The sequence below is a fragment of the Nicotiana tabacum genome, chromosome 2 (assembly GCF_000715075.1).
Source record: "Nicotiana tabacum cultivar K326 chromosome 2, ASM71507v2, whole genome shotgun sequence".
In the NCBI taxonomy this organism is placed as follows: Eukaryota; Viridiplantae; Streptophyta; class Magnoliopsida; order Solanales; family Solanaceae; genus Nicotiana; species Nicotiana tabacum.
In genome coordinates, this window is record NC_134081.1 from 52,920,036 (window position 1) to 52,935,744 (window position 15,709).

The 15,709-nt window shown below is 39.8% G+C and overlaps 1 long non-coding RNA gene and 1 pseudogene across 1 annotated transcript; both read right to left on the reverse strand.

The window, feature by feature from the left end:
- LOC107779984 (non-specific phospholipase C1-like) overlaps window positions 1–14,651 on the reverse strand; it is a 33,550-nt pseudogene extending 18,899 nt beyond the window's left edge.
- Window positions 11,311–12,506, reverse strand: LOC142170730 (uncharacterized). Its single transcript, XR_012700164.1, has 2 exons — window positions 11,585–12,506; window positions 11,311–11,507 (listed from the first exon to the last, which is right to left on the reverse strand). It is a non-coding gene; the product is annotated as an uncharacterized LOC142170730 (long non-coding RNA).
- Window positions 14,652–15,709: the final 1,058 nt, after the last annotated feature.

The window sequence follows — 15,709 nt, forward strand, 5'->3', positions numbered from 1 at the left end:
CCTAAGACCCTAAATTGCTCAAATATGTGTTTAAAGTCTTAATTTGAAAGTCCTTGTTGTTGATTATCCATGATGATATTTGAAAATGAAAGAAGAGAACATTGAAATATGATGTGCGGCCAATGTGCCAAGGATGATATTGCGTCATCACCATTGGTGCCAATGAAATGAATGATATGCAAAAGATTACGAAATAATTGGTAAATTCTTTTAATAGTAAATGCTTTGGGAGTATCGATTAGCCACCGAGGAACGGTATGTCGAAATAACCTAACCCCAAAACTACACGTGCCGGTGTAGGAGTGATTGAGGGGTAAATCCTCGTGTTAATATGGTGAGATTGTTTCCCCTTATATGGGATGAGATTGATGTGTTGAGTTGTTTCCCCTTATATGGGATGAGATTATTGCTAGCGAGATGTGACGTGATGTCGACCCACACGGCATTGTGGCGAGATGGCTTAGCCGATCGGGCTGAGATCAGACGCCATGCCGCGCACATGGTGGTATTGTGAGTGGATGTCTCGGGGTGAGACGGCTTAGCCGGTCGGGATGAGATCGGACATCGTGCTAAAACACGGTGGTGTATCGGTGCTAAGATCTCCCAACTTAAAAAGATTGGAACTTACTTGAAATTTGCCTTTCCCCTAACTTGACACGTTGATACTATTTGATTCTCTTATTGATTTCATGTTTCCTGCTCCGTTTGTTGTTACTCGTTCTATTGAGAGGGTGTTTAGTTTTACATACTAATACTATTCCATATATACTAATGTCCCTTTTGCCGTGGGCGCTGCATCTTTAATTGATTCAGTTGGTTCCATAGCAGGTTGTATTGATCAGTGATAGAAGCACACCCTCTCCTTAGCTGACTTGGTGAGCCCCACTTCATTTCGGGGTCCTATATCTCTTGTCCATGTACATAGTGTTTTGAGGTATAGCCGGGGCCTTGTTGCCGGTACTGTCATAGCACTCTTTTGTTTCTATTAGAGGCTCCGTAGACATAGTGTGGGTTGTATCTTGTTTTGGGAAGGTTGAACTAAATTTGTTGTAATTGTATCATTTGTCCCACTTTAACCACGAATGTATAGTGTACTGTTTTGGGGACTTGTTAATGACGTAACTAATGGAAATGAACTGGTGTTATTCACATGACCTCTTACTATTTAATTAATGAAATGTATTCTTCTCTTTATTCATGGGTGAGTTGGGTAGACGGCACTATGCAGGATTGCTCGACCGGGGTAACTCTTTTGATTGTCGGTCGCGCTCCCCGAGGTCGGGGTGTGACAACTTATATGGGTTTCCAGATATTGAAATTTTGTTCTAAGGCTTGTGGACTAAGGTCGGAGGAAGAATCTTTAGTCAGATTGTGTTAATAAACTTAAATAGATTAAGGTGACATGACATCACCCGTGGGTATATGTATGACAAGCTTATACAGTGATTTGGCATCTTTTGAACGACTCTTGGCACGTTTGAGGATGAACGTATGTTTAAGTGGGAGAGAATATAACGACCCAACTGGTCATTTTGAGCTTTAGCATTCCGTTTGGTGGTTTGAAACTTTGCGTAGCTTCATATGATGTAATATGACATGCATGTATGGTTGGTTTTTATTTTTGGGAAGTTCGGGATTGATTTGATAAAGTAATTCTCAATTTGGAAGCTTAAGTTGGAAGAGTTGACCAAGGTTTGCATTTTGAGCAAACAACCTCATAATCAAGATTTGAGGGTTGAAATAGGTTTGTATGGTAATTTTGGACTTGTTCGTATGTCCGGATTTGGATTTGGAGGTTCCTAGAAGGTTTTGGCTCTATTTGCTGAAAGTTGGCAATTTGAAGGTTTGGAGAGTTTATAAGTTTGACAAGGAGTTAACTTTGGTGTTACCGGGCTTTGAATGGTGTCCCGAGATTTTGAATAGGTTAATTTGGTTGATTGGAACTTGTGTGCAAAGTTTGGTTGTCAACCGGAATGCCTAAGTGTGATTCAAATGCATTCGGCAAAGTTTGAATGTTTGAAAGTTAAGAGACGGATTCGATCTTAGATTTTTGGTTTTGATGTTGTTATTCATGTTTGAGACTTTGGACAATTTATAATAAGATATTTTTACTTCTTGGTATGATTGGACGGGGTCCCGAGGGGCACGGGTATGTTTTAGGTCATTGGTTGAGAGACAAGTTAAGGATTTGGAATTTGACCATGGTTTATATCGAGTCAAGATGACTTCTTTTCGGTGTTTTGAGTGCGCGAGGAGGTTTGTAGAGTATTTTATGATTGAAATACATATATGGTTTATATCCGGGAGGTTCCGGATGAGTTTTGGGTTGGTATTGGATCATTTTGGTGGAGTTTGGGATTGCTGGTGCTGATACTTCACAATTGCAAACTTTTGGACGTAATTGCGAACTCCGCATTTGCGAACTTATGGTCGCAATTGCTAGTTCCACAATTGCAAACCTTTGGTCGCAATTGCGAACATACGCAACTGCGAATTTTTTATCGCAAATGCGACATCTGCAACTGGGTTAAGAGTTAAAATTTTGGGATTTTAGCTCATTCTTTCATAATTTGAACCTAGACTTGGTGAGGGGTGATTGTTCTTGGTCATACAAGGAAATATGATAAGTGATTTGTACCTATTTGTGATTATATTTCAAGAATCTACATGGATTTCTACACAAAAAACATGGATTTTCAACGTGAAATTTGGGATTTTTTACTACACTTTAAGAAACTGTATTTTGAGGATTTGAGTACCGATTTGGACTCGATTTTTGAATCTAATCATATTAGGAGTCGACAGGTTACGGGTTACGGGATTTGGACCCGCAGGCCCAGAGTTGGCTTATGGGGAATTCCTCAAAGATTGAGGCTTTATTGATTGGGATTACTTCCTATGGGAAATGCGATTTTGGAGCTTTGGACTAGCCCGAATGAGGTAAGTGTCTTGTGTAGCTTTGTTGGAGGGATTTTTCCTAATAAAATGATATTATTTGCTACATGCGAGGGTGATGCATATGCGAGGTAACGAGCATATGTGCATGTTCCAAGGTTATCCATACTTGGGGTAGATTATATAATTCTTTGTTCCTTGTTGAACTTTATGATTTTCTTGCCTCATGTTCCTATAATATGAGCACAAATATCAACTCTGGAGACCATGCTTCAGCTTATTACAACTTGATTAAATATGATGGACTCTTTGTGAGTATGTTGATGTGCTAAATTCGGTCGTAACTATACCTAAATCACAAATACATATCTATGTCCGTCATTCTTGAGATACTTGGGTTCCAAACTTAGAATGAAACTCTAAGCTGCCTACGTACCTCGATGAAGAAGATCAAGTCATACCGTAGTTCAGAATGGGTGGGTTTTTTATTTTTTTATTTTTTTATATCCTAACTTTTGACTAGGTCGCCTCTTTCGAGGTTTTTAACCTAGCGAGCTTTTTTTTTGGGCCGTACACAGTTTAGACTCATGCGGGCCAGGAGTGTAGGAACATGCAGTTTAGGCTCATGCGTCAAGGAGCGTTGCAATTTCAAGGATAATACTTCTTCAAAAACTTACTATTGATAGGGCCGATTCTCATGCCATTTGCATCAACCAGCTTGTAAGCCCCACTTGAATAAGCTTCTTGCACGACATATGGCCCATCCTATTTTGAAGTGAACTTCCCTACAGGTTTATGGGAAGTAATAATGGGTCTTCTTATGGCAAGGACTTGATCTCCTACTTGAAAGGATCTTGGGCGAACTCTTTTATTGAAGGCGCGAGACAATCGAGCTTGATAACATTCAAGACTCTGTTGAGCTTCCAACCTCTTCTCATCAAGAGCCTCCAACTCTGCTAATCAAAGTCGAGCATTTTCTTCATCAGTGATCTCTTCTTGAATAACTAACCGTAATGAAGGTATTTGATGCTCGAGTGGCAAGACGACTTTGACTCCATAAACGATTGCATAAGGGGTCTCTTGTGTTAGCGTGCGGTGAGTTGTCCTATATGCCCACAGAGCTTCTTCCATACAGTCATGCCAATCCCGTTTGGATTTGGAGACGACTTTCTTTAACAAGTTGCATAGAGTCTTGTTGAATGCCTCGGCTAGACCATTGGCGGAAGCATTATACATAGAAGAGTTATGTTACTTGAAGCCAAAGAGTTCACAAATCTTGTTTATCAACCTATTGTTGACTGACTTGCCATTATCCATTATTATGTAACGAGGAATGCCAAAGTGATAGATAATGTTTACTCGGATGAAACTTGCAACATTTTCCTTCTTCGAGCGTATTCCAAGCCTTGCACCTTCGAGCGTATTCCAAGCTATCTTTTACCATCGTTGGCCAATAATATCCCATCCTTTTTATATGGAAGTGGAGCTTTGATCCAGACTGGTGTGACCCACATACCCCAGAATGTGCCTCTTGCAAAGCTTGGAGTGCTTTTCTTCCCCTAAACATCGCAAGAGTACTCCCTCGAATGACCTTCTATATAGAGTATCTTTGTAGTAAAGGAAGCGAAGTGCACAACGACGGATTTCATTCCTTCTCCTTGGATTTTCAGGAAGTATCCCATAGCTTAACTAGTCGATAATGGGTTGTCGCCATTCTTTTTTCTCAGCTTCAGAAACAGCGACAAGATGCTTGAGTTCATTTTCTTCACCTTCAGCCTCATGTGGCGGCGGTACTACCCATTTTTGACAGACAGTAACTTACGCTTGATCAGGCAGGATTAACGATGAAGCCAGGACAGATAAAGCATCAACCTTCTTGTTTTCTTTCCTTGGCACATGTTGAATAGTCACGTTACCGACCCACTCCATTAATTTTTTTGCATAATCATGATATGGGCGTAGTTCAGGTTTCTTGACCTCGTAACTACCTAAAAGCTTGTTGATCACCAACTGAGAGTCACCAAAGACTTGCAATTGCAACCGCTTCATTTCGACAGCCACTTCAAGCCCAAGTATTAGTGCTTGATACTCAGCAACGTTGTTAGAGCAGAGTTGCATCAACGTAAAAGAGTAGGACAGAACTTCACATAAAGAAGTGACAAATACTACACCAGCTCCTCCGCGATATGCAGCACCATTAAAGTACATCTTCTATGGATGTTGAACTTCGATGACCATTGCGTCCTCATCAGTTAGTTCGTCAGTTAGCTCCCAATCATCAGGTATAGGGTGATCTGCCAAGAAGTAAGGGACAATACTTGAAACCCATGTTGGGTATTTAACTTCACAAATAAAGCCAGCTTCGATGAGTTTGTTAACTTCGTTTCAATCAAGGAAACCAAGTCTTGCCTAAAGCACCTTTGAGCTTGTTTAACAGGACGAGCATCATTCTTGACTGCAAGGTGATGGATTGCTACTTTAGGGTCCAAGCCAGGCATCTCTTTGTAACTCCAAGCAAAGACATCCTTGAACTTCTTGAGTAACTCGATATAAGTGCTTGCTTCATCGATTGCTAGTAAAGCACTTAGGTATGTGAGAATTGGTTCTTCATCTGTGCGAAGGTTAACTTCTTTTAAGGCATCAATCGTTGCCTTCACCCCTTATTCAAGTTCCGAGGGAGCATCTTTCGCATCTTCATCTTCTTGAAGGTCCCTATCATTGAAGGATATGTGATAACACGGTGAAACATCCTCCAATTTCTCGTCATCCTCCATTAGAGATGAAACACCGTGCTCGCCTTGTGCAGTAACATGATACGAAGAACCCACACTTTTTTCATCATGTTCTTTTTCTTTAGTGTAGACCACAGTGTATGGCTTCACCTTTAGTACCTCATTACACAAAACCATGACTTTTGTTTGTGGCCTCATTCTAGAAGGAACCAAACATTGGAAATCTTTAGAGATCTTCTGAATTTTGGGCGAAGCGTGTGTTCTTGTATTTCGATAATTTCTCTGGAACTTATTCCCTTTCTTTAATGGACCCAACCTCTCAAACACGGAAGTCCTCACATTTGATTTTCCAAGTCGATCAAAGACATAAGGCTTGTTAGAAGCGGCAGATTCATCTTCTACGGTGATATAATTGCTGCTCACCCTTCTTATGGAGATGCGCACTGGTGACGGTTACTTATATCCCAAACCTTCACGTGGTTGCCTCGTCGCAGCTTCTGATGGGAGCTTCCCTAACTTTGACGGCTCATTGGGATTGTATCCAGCTTTTGCAAATATCCTGTAAGCGTTAGGATCAAAACCTTCATCTGTTCGCTTTGTAGGGAGTGCCACATTCTGCAAACGATTTTGGGCCACAAACCCTGCAAGTGGCTTTGAGGACAACTTTACTGCCTCAATTCGTTTTACCGGAAGAGTTAACTCCTTCAGCATGTTAGTTTGGAGATTAGATGATTCACCTTCATCTTTCTTCCTTTTAGAGACATATTGGAGTGCATGAGTTACTTTCTTGCCATAAGACGCAATATCCCATCTATAACATTTATTCGAGTTAGGATGTACCTCCTTAGTAACAGCTTTGGCTCTACCAGTAGTCACCTCAGCTTTTTTAGTTGTGGGCTCGTCATTCTTGCTCAGCTTTTAGCTCCTTCACAATGCGGTTCTTCAAATAGAACTTTGCATCGACGAAGTGTGACTCAGCCTCGGTGAATGGCTCATCATCAGCAACTATCTTCTTCTCGACTTCACCCTCGTAGTATTTTAAACATTGATGGTAGGTAGATGGAACTACTTTATTCTCATGTATCCAAGGCCTTCCAAGCAAGACATTGTATGAAGTCTTTGCATCGATCACATGCAGCCATGCACTTGATTGCATATCTTCAATGGTGATTCCCAACCTGATCGCACCTATGGCTCTTTGCCCCCTTGGTTGAATCCTTGAATCATCACACGACTTTCCAAGAGTTCGTTCATGGGAATACCAAGTTCTTTCACAGTGCGAATTGGCAAGATGTTCACTGAGCATCCTCCATCAACCAAAATTCGATTTACCTTTTCATCGCGCATATAGCCAACTAGGTACAATGGGCGGTTATGAGGAGTGTCACCGAGTAGAAGATCGTGATTTGTGAATGTAACTTTTTCCTCACAAGCATTAACTTCTTGAGGAATGGACTCAATGAGTTTTTCCGAAGATGGTGCCGATGGTAGGTCATCACTCTTTTCTTCCCCTTTATTAGCATTGCAACAAAAGGCTTCAATACCATCACGGGAAATTTTCATGCGGAACCAACATGGCAAGAAATCCTACAAGGTCACTGGATGTCGTGGCTTTTGAGGGTGGTGCACCTCCACTTTTGCTTTCTTCAAACGCCTAACTGGATTCTGTTTCCTTGGTCTTTTTACCATCATCTTCCTTATTGGTTGTTCTATTGATTCTTTTCGTGGGCTCCTTTTGTGGCGCCTACGACGAGTCACCAACGTCCAACCTTCATCATCATTAGGTTGATCGACTTCAACTTTGTTGTTCTCCAGTAATTCTTCATCTTTACTTTCTTTAAAACCACATAATTCATCCGGACTGAATGAGCCAAAGGTGATAGAGACTTGGTTTGTGCTTGCTTTCTCATCTTCAAGCACGATCTTCTTTTCACGAGCCAAATCCATAACTTTGTCCTTGAATACAAAGCACTTCTCTAGAGGGTGGCTCACAAGTCGATGGTATTTGCAGTAATTTGGGTCATTCGTTTTACCAGCTTCATTTGGCCGCTTCATCTCCGGAAGCCCAATGAGATTTAACTCGAGGAGTTCTTCAAAAATTGCTGGCACATTAGAATCCAGAAATGGGTACTCCTTCTCTTGCATTTCTTTTAGAGTCAACTTCCCAGTTGGTTTATCTTGAAAAGAAGTGGATTTCGTACTCTGCTTCTTGCTCACCTTCATTGTGAACTTCACAGGTGATGTGTTGACATTCATAGCTTCTTTGTTTTCAGACTTAGGTGCAAACTTGCTCCATTTCCTGACTTCTTGCTTATCGTTCCCTTTGCGAGGCTCATAGATAGGCAGCCTTTCGTTTCCGGCGGAGGCCATGCTTAACTCTATGTCATGGGCACGAGTCGCAAGTTCTTCAAATGTGTTAAGCTTGATACCTTGCAAGATGTAGCGGAGTCCCCAATGCATACCTTGGATGCATATCTCTATGCCAGAAGCTTCACTAAGCCTCTCTTTGCAGTTGAGGCTTGCATTTCTCCAACGATTGATAAAGTCGATAACTGGTTCACCATTTCGTTAACAAGTATTTGTAAGTTCTATCATACTCACAGTACGTCTCGTGCTATAAAAGCAATTGAGGAACTCTTGCTCTAGTTGATCCCAGCTATCGATAGATCCAGCCTCGAGGTCTATGTACCAGTCAAAAGCATTTCCTTTTAGCGAGCGGACAAATTGCTTGACAAGGTAATCTCCATAAGTCCCAGCATTGTTGCACGTCTCAATGAAGTGCGCCACATGTTGTTTTGGATTACCTTTACCATCAAACTGTTGAAACTTTGGAGGTTGATAGCCAACATGCATCTTCAACATATCGATCCTTGCAGTATACGGCTTTGCGTATGTAAGAGAAGACTTGGCAACAACTTCATATTTATTTTTAATAGTTCCTTCAATGAACTCCTTCAGTTGATCGATTGGAATCATCCCTTCAGATGAGATAGGGATAGCCTTAGCGGATGCTACATGTCTTGGGGAGAATCACTCTCTGGAACTTCTGGGAGCTTGCCAAGTGCATGGGTGGATTCTTCTTCCATCAAGATTCCCATCATGACCGTTAGCTTGTCAATTCTAACATCTTGATTTTGCATGCACTTGGTCAATCCAGAGATTGCTTCCGTCAAGTTTGCCAACTGCTCCTCGACAGATGAAGCGTTTGTCACTATGGCTTGCATGATTATTGTGGACGATGGAGAGTAGCATGGATTATCACACAGATTGATTCTCGATAGGCTCACGCTATGCGGTGTAAGTGGAGAGGATCCATCACTGGAAATATCATCATCTTCCTTCACAGCAGAGTTCTTGGATCCGGAGAGGTCAAGCAGAGCAAGAGTTTTCTTAATCTTTTCAGCAACATTGCTTCCTCCTTCAGGTGTGTTCGTGGAAGATCTTGCTCCTTTTGAGGATGAAAATCCGAAAACAGGGGTTGATGCGGACGACACTTGTAGTGCTTGTTGTCCTAAAGAGCTTGCTTTGCTCCTTGTAAATGGTCCAAAGCTTCCAAAGGTAACATCGAGAATGCTTTCCACATCAGCGTAGAACCTGGAATTAGCAGCCTTGGTGGATGTTGATCTGGTGTTGGTTTTCATTGAAGCCATTTCGATGTTCTTGAACTTTGGTGATTGAAAAGTTGAGATGAGATGTAGAGATTGTCCCACTGGCGTGCCAGAATTTGTAGACAATAAATTTGCGTCAAGAAAATAATCGAGATCAAAAAATATTGCCACAATCGTAGTATTTGATTTCAAATAATATGAGTGTACAATCTCTATGAATCATTTGATTCTTCTTTCCAATAGTAAATAAATCCAAGGGCTTTTGAGCTTGATCTTGAATATGTAGTTGTTGCCACAAATGATGATCTTGAATTCACTAGAACGAACTTTGATTTGAACCTGTACTACTCGAATCTTGATTTGTTCTTCATTCTTGAGCTTGAACTTGATTTCTTGAACTTGAACTTGATTGCTTGAAGCTTGAAACTTGTAAAGAAATTTGCAGCATTTGATCCACGAGCTTTCTCTTGCATATTGTTATAACTTCTGGTGTCTTTTCTGGGTTATGAAAACCCCTATTTATAGTTGTAGGAGCGGAGAGTTATGAAAAGAACAAACTCTTTCCGGCCAATCAAATTGAAGTGTGACAAGGCCGCATTTGATTGGCCAGAACATGTTACTTGCACACGTGGCGCGATTTCATTCGCCTTTTAATGTGACTTGGCATGCTTTGTCATTTTGACACGTGGCATGATCTTATTGACTTTTTCGCTTGACTTGGCGTGCCACATCATATGGCACCAAACTAGGCCTGTAGGAAGATGACATCTTGGACTTAATGAAGTGGGCTCATCACTTTAGCCCAATTAAATGGGCTAGCCCAATGGATTAAGACTTATTTATTTAATCCATATATATTGGACTTGAGTAATTGATCCAATTATATCAGCCCATAATATTTATTTGAACTAATATATTTAATATATAGTCCAAATTATTTTATTGGATTTAAATCCAATAAAATTTAAATGCTTACACTTGGTACTATCCTTTTTGGTAATTTGACATTAAAAATACTTTTTAGAAAGATTGGCCAAAAATAATTTGTTTACCAAATATTGCAAAAAGTACTTCTTAAATGAATTGGCGAAACACAAACTATTTTTTTCAAAAGTACTTTTGGAAAAAACACTTGTGAAAAAAATACTTTTCAAAATAAGCAGTTTTTGACAGCTTGGCCAAACGGGCTCTAAAATGAGTTTACTAAAGTGATCTTTACACAAAATAGTCGGTCATATTAATTGTTTACTTTTTCTAGCCATATACATAGATTATACATTAATTGTACACAATTATACACATACAATACATAAATTATGCATATATTATACCTTCACCGACTATTTTTAGTTTAAGGTTATTGGGTGGGCGGCTATTTGGGTTAATTCTTCTATACTTAAAAGTGATTACAATAACCGGTTCAACACTTACAAAGAAAAAGCTTTCCTAATTTTTTTTAACGAGCATTACTCCTCAAGAGTATAATATAATTTATTTATCATTAGAAGGACAATTGATGGCAAGTGTTGTCGTTATGCAGGAACGTGGATTACATGCAACATAATATATATACACATATATAATAGGGCAGTACTTACAAGACCCATAAACCAAATTATTAGGCTTCCAGGCACTTGTTGAATCCTCCCTCTGATGCTCGGCTAGTGAGGGCTGGTTTCATTGTAACAATGGCAGACTCATTTGCTCCAGCTCTTAGAGCAGCCCGTCCAGCTTCCAAGAACCTATTGACTGCATCCTCTACGTATCGATTAGCTTCACCAACATTCATGTTCCGTCCAATATCAGGGTAGCTTTTGAGCACATGATCACCATTAAGCTGTGAAGCAAGCTGGATCATTTCTATTTGAAATTCAGAGAGTTTTACATCTTCTCTTGGTCCCCATGGTCTTAGATTTGTCTTCACCTCGGGAAGTTTCTCTGCTCAGACATCATACGGATCAAATGATTATGATTAGCCGGTAAATGGGTGATAAGGCTCTTGTTTTATTTGAAGAATTAGGAGACTCCTAATGGCCAAAGATAATAAAAATGCATATTAAGTTATTGCAAACATATAATAAATAACGAAAACAATTCCCCTTGTAACCGTTAAAGTTTGTCAATGAAGGTTCACATATTACAACATAGTATTAGAGCAAGCACGAGTCCTCATTTCGAGTTTCAAACCGCCTGTCATCACTATAAATATTTCCCTATGTACTTGGCCTAGCCAACAGAATTAGGCTTGCATGTGCAGGAGTGTGTTGCAAACCTAAAATACAACAACAACAACAACAACTCAGTATAATCCCATTAGTGGAGTTTGGGGAGGGTAGTGTGTACGCAGACCTAGGTAGAGAGGCTGTTTCCGATAGACCCTCGGCTCCCTCCATCCAAGAACTCCCCACCTTGCTCTTGGGGTGACTCGAACTCACAACCTCTTGGTTGGAAGTGGAGGGTGCTTACCACTAGAGCAACCCACTCTTGTCAAACCTAAAATAATTAAACAAATTTTCTAACCATCAATTAAGTTTTTATTCACGCAACTCCACACAAGTATAAATCATAGGTCCACTCAATTCATCCAAACTGATGGTTATATCAGAGATCCCATCTGTTCTATCAAGAACTCAAGCTCGCATTGAAGCAATTTTCACAAATTATCAAAGATAAAGCACCCCATTCTTCTTCCTCCGACATTCTAAAAGCTATAAAAGATCAAATCAGTTTTATCATATCATTTAAAGGATAACTGCAGCTTTCACCAATACCAGAGATGGAAAACACCCCATTGCTTTAAATGATGAAAGAGAACTACAACTCCTGCGGTAGCTAAAGTGGGAAAAAGCTTAAAAGAACACCCTCTTGAAGTCGGGAAAACGAGTTCACGCGGGAGCCCATAGTGTTCCATAAGGAAGTGTAAAGCAGCTTATCCAGAAGAAAAAAAAATTGTGTTTGCTAAGCATCATAACTCGTTTGAGGAAAGAAGCAGCTTTTACTAGTAATAGTAGTCATAACGCGTTAAAAGTACGAATAAACGTTTAGTAATAGAGTCTTCACCATATGTGCTTTTGAAGAATTTTAGCAGATATATTTTTACTGTATAGTGTTTCCTAAAGTATTTAACATCTAAAAAACAACCATATATATTCCATGGAACTCTTTACTTTCCAGTCTAAGTGACTATTAGTCAGTCTGTATGAACATAGTATTTTCAGTATTAAGCATGTAGTAATTGGGCAATACGCTAAATAATTGTTCATGGTTTGATGAAGTTGTACCTGGACAATCATCACGGGGAGTCTTACGCACGTGGAAATAGTTCTCAAAGCTCCCAGCCCATGCATCTCGTTTGGTTAAGAAACTCGACTTCAGATTAAAAAGTTTTTTCACAGTTGCTGGTATGGAAGAGTGCTCAAATTGTGAAGATGGGGTTGGACCATTTGTTTCATGGATCACTGCATCAAACATATTGATAAGGTAAGGTTAAACATACTTCTGATCCACCTTTACCAAAAAAAGCAAATTATATATGCGCCAGTTTCTTATCATAGAAGAATATATTCCAAGCATATAGGTTACTTGACGTTACCATCTAATGTACCGTTGATTTAATTTCAACAGGATACATTAGTGCAAGATATTCTTGTAAAGTTGTAATGGCACCTCTTTCGTGTTCAACATGGTTATAACTCATAAGCTTCAACTGCACACATATAGCAATACCACGACTAGAAAGATTTCCTAGTTAATTTACAAACTTTTCATCTCAAAGAATCCTAAAAACGCAACAACCCCACTGAATCCTATTCCTATCACCAGCTCTACCACATATATTTCTCCTTATCAAATGCTAAGTAGTAAATATCAACCACAAAAGTACCTTAAACAGTTAAATGATAATGAAATGAAATACAAGTAATTAGTCAATATCAAGCGACTCACCAGTGCCTTTGTCAATCCATGGGGAAATCAAGAAAGAAGGGACACGCACACCCAAGCGGTCAAATCTGAAGTAATATGGAGGAGGCCCTATAATCCCATCAGGATTAGGCACCCCAGATACCGGAGTGGGTACATGATCAAAGAACCCGCCATGTTCATCATACGTAATCAACAGTGCCATTTCTTTCCACTGTGGACTCGCCCTCAGAGTCTCATAAACCTCCTTCACAAATTTCTGTCCAAGTGCTACATCGTGGGATGGATGGTCATCATTAGCCGGGTCAAGTTTAATATCAAAGTATCTCTGCTCAATCACCACGTAATTTGGTAGTTTCCCAAGTTTAGCGTGGAGTTTGAACTTCAATGCATAATCATGAAACTTAAAAATGTGTTTGAGTTTTCACAGTGACTTGAAAAAAAACGTAGCTGGGATGTTTTGGTAATAAATTCCAAAAGAGAGGCCATTTTCGTCTAAAGAATCGAAGATGGTCTTTTGAGGGAACCCATGGATTAAATCTCTGCGGACATTGCTGGAAGCTCCGTGAGAAGTTGCCGAGTGAACATAAAACCGGTTTGGCTGAGTGGAAGCCGGAACCGACGCGAACCACCGGTCGAACACCCCGAACTCGTTCGCTAACTCCCTGTAAACCGGTAACAACTCCGGTTTAAACCCGCTCATCACGGTTTGCTCCATATCATGGACGCCCATATTGAGAGCCTGCTGCACGAACCCGTTCATGGGAGCCGGGTTAGCGGAGGAATCATTGGACCCGAATATCTGCTCTCGAATAGCTTGAATGGAGTGACCCGGGTCGGAGTCAACGAAGACAGCATCATCGGAGACAAAGATTTTCGGGGAAGAAGGGTCGGACGCATTGACCAGGTTAAACTCGGAGCCGTTCAGGCCGTCGATATCGGGTCGGGCCTTGTGAAGCCAACCTAGGATGTGATCAAAGGAGCGGTTTTCCATGACCAGAACGACAAGGGTCTTGATGGGTCCATCGATTTTGTGATGCTTGCGCTTGTGAAAGGGGAAGGAAGAGGAAAGGGAAGGGGATAAAATCAGGTAAACTAAGAAGAATAAAGTGAAGCGGGTCGCCGGGAAAAGCATTTTTCGACGACCCATTTCCGTTCCGGCGATCTTAAAATCCGGCGACGGCAGGTAAGGATGATAATGAATAATGGATATGTGCCGCTTCAGCAAGAAAAGTCAAGCTGAATTGTCAAAACATATTATAATAAGTATGTAGTAATGTTGACGGAAATGGCATATCCTGTGAGAATTATTTGCTATCATTTGATAGTGGGTTTACAAAAAGTTTTGTTTGACACACTACTACTTTTATCTTAGCCAAGTTATATCCTTTCTGAAATTTGGCAGTATCTCTTTTGTTTTTGTTTTTGTTTTCCCTCATTTTTCAACCAATTCTTCTTCGTCCCTCTTTTCCCCCCTTTTGCTTGGCTTTTTTCAGATTTTTAAGAAAATTGAAGAGGATGCAGGTTAAAGAAAGAATATCTTCTTTACAGTAAACAGGGAAGAGAGAATCAATATGAGAGAATCACTGAATTCGAAGTTGTTAAATCTTTCCCTACGTGACTAATTAAGGATTCAATGTGGATTTAAAGAAAACATATAAATAGACAATTGTACCCATGTAAAATTTATTGGATGTATATTCAATAAAATAATTTGAACTATATTTTAAATATATTTGTCTCAATAAATTATCACGATCCAAAATCCTACCTCAATCCCTTGATGGCGCCTAGCCGAACTTGCTAAGCAAGTCAAGCCAAAAATAACAAATAAAGTCCATTTTATTATTTAACAGAGATATATAGCAATAAACTATGGAAATAGTCTCAAAATAGTGATAATATATGATAATAGCACAAGCAATGCCTAAACACGGCCAATACAATACGCTCTCAAGACTAGGTACCACTAGTGTACAAGCAAATACGGAAAGAAAACAAAGTCTGTATCCATGTCAAGCTGTCTGAAATACAATAGATAGAAATACAAAAAAGAAACAGAAACATGTGAAATAGATCCATAAAGTGCAACTTACCTTAAGTCTCCATAAGATCTCCTAACCCAGTCTATCAAAGAAGTAGTAGCGAGGCTAGATGCTTCCGAATACTTACCACACAAATATAATAGCAGAATTTGATAACTGAACAATAAGTAATATCATGAGAGACAAGAGTCACAAATATCAACGGATAAGCATACATTTCTAGCACAAATTAAACCTATCGCTGCTCAGCTATAATAATAAAAGATGACATGTTCAAATAATGGAGTCGGGACTCCCAATTGAAATATAAGGATATCAAGTAACAATTTACAATGAGATAAATACCTCAAAACGAGTCAATAATAATAATAATAATGCATGCTCAACCGATACAAGATTCATGTACCCCGATACACAATCCATGCATCACATAACCCGATACAGAATCCATATATCGTCCTGGTACAAAATTCATGTACCAACCACACTCACAGGGCCCAAAGTAACA